The 1,548-nt window shown below is 42.6% G+C and overlaps 1 protein-coding gene across 2 annotated transcripts in view; it reads left to right on the forward strand.

Moving 5' to 3' along the window:
- Positions 1–1,067, forward strand: part of CCND2 (cyclin D2) — a 41,002-nt gene extending 39,935 nt beyond the window's left edge. Inside the window, exons 7-8 of one of the 2 annotated variants that reach the window (XR_015706622.1) lie at positions 319–527; positions 704–1,067. The gene's annotated coding sequence lies outside the window, so the exon portion shown is untranslated. Of the gene's footprint in view, positions 291–318; positions 528–703 lie in introns of those variants that run through there. The other variant, XM_087766591.1, reaches the window with a different exon arrangement.
- Positions 1,068–1,548: the final 481 nt, after the last annotated feature.

Consider the following 1,548-nt stretch of genomic DNA (forward strand, 5'->3'; position numbering starts at 1 on the left):
ATGTGCTCTTTAAGAGGTGTGGATGTTTATATGGTCAGGGGATGCTAGAAAGTGCGGTAGTAGACATGATCAGTGTAAACAAAAGTATTTAGAAAGTATGCGAGGTTGTTTTCGATGGATAAGACTCTGATACAGTGTAGTCTTGATTACCTTTTAAAAGGTCTTCTTTGTTCAGTGTTGTCATTTTTATTAATAACCTGTTGTTTTGACTAGTTAAAAGATGGTTCTAAGAAAAGTGTTTTGGCGGGATTAGGTATGCTGTATGGACAATAAACTCACCTTGACCTAAATCTGCCTGTCTTGGTTTTATTCATTCAGTGTGAAGACGGTGCAAAAGGAGACGTGATGCTGTGATTCTAGGTGGATGGTGTTAGCAGGCATATAAAACGTGAACTATTGAATGTTGCAGTCACAGAACAAGTTTTCCTCTAAGACGTAGCTCATTGCCTACTAGGTGGGCAAATTCTGGCATGTTTCTTCTGTGAAACGGTCCCGTGAGGTTTAAGGAGAACGAAGTCCTAAAAACGGTAAGTTGCTGGATCAAAACATTTTGTGGAAATTAAATTGAGCTGGTGGAAAAGTCCTTGCAAGTATGCAGAGTGCACACTTTTGCAACTAATTGAGGTATTATTCAAACCTCCACTCAGTGACTTGTTGCATTTAAAGGCTACTGCAAAAACTCTGCTGTTTTTCTTTCTAAAAGCTTTGGACAAACTGAGTAAAAGAAGAGGGCTTTGTGGTGAAGCCAGCGGGAAGAACTGAGCCTCCATGCACCGAGCCTCCTTCCTCAGCCCGTGCCCAGGAGGCGGGATGCTCACCCTCATCCTCTTCTACGTCTGCTGCTCGTGGATGCCTGCTGTGCATTGACCACCCTCCCGTGTGCCGTGCTTGGCCTGGCCTCAGGGTCTCTCCTCCTCCACCGCCATCCAGTAGCAGTCTTCTACTGAATTTCAGGCCTTTGGGCACGCCTGGGGAGAGCAAAGAGGCACTGAAGAGTGAAGAAGAGGTATTTGGGCAGATGAAGTGGGGAAAAAGTAACACCATCGTAAAGTGAATAATTCAGCCAAAAACAGAGAAGAGAAATGAAAGCAAAAAAAAAAAAAGGAAAAAAAAAAGGTGTAATGAACAGGGAGAAGGAAAAACATGTTGCTAAAATGAAGAAACATACAAGCAAAAATAAATAGATGTGAACAAATTAAAAAAAATCATGGATGGGTTAGGAGATACGAATAAAATCTTGAGGTTGTGAATCAGGAGATACAGATCTTTCTAGTCATAATCACACAAACTTGGGAGCTGTGGCTTTAGGCAAAGTCTCTCAAAACTTCCCTGGAAAGTGACCTGTGAGCCTCGTATTTCACAGGTTGTCTGCGCCAAAGGTAGGTATTTTAAAGCATCACGAGTCCTCGTGTTCCTCTGGCCACCATTTAATAACATGACCAGCAATCTGCAGTATTTCATAGGTGTAACTTGGAGCCTGTGAAGAACTGGAACTTGCGAGTGTTGTTCTTACACCTTCCATTTGCGGTTTAAAGCTCAAAGGGGTGC

The sequence above is a fragment of the Nipponia nippon genome, unplaced genomic scaffold (genome assembly GCF_047370975.1).
Source record: "Nipponia nippon isolate SJK-2023a ecotype South Korea unplaced genomic scaffold, ASM4737097v1 scaffold_3, whole genome shotgun sequence".
In the NCBI taxonomy this organism is placed as follows: Eukaryota; Metazoa; Chordata; class Aves; order Pelecaniformes; family Threskiornithidae; genus Nipponia; species Nipponia nippon.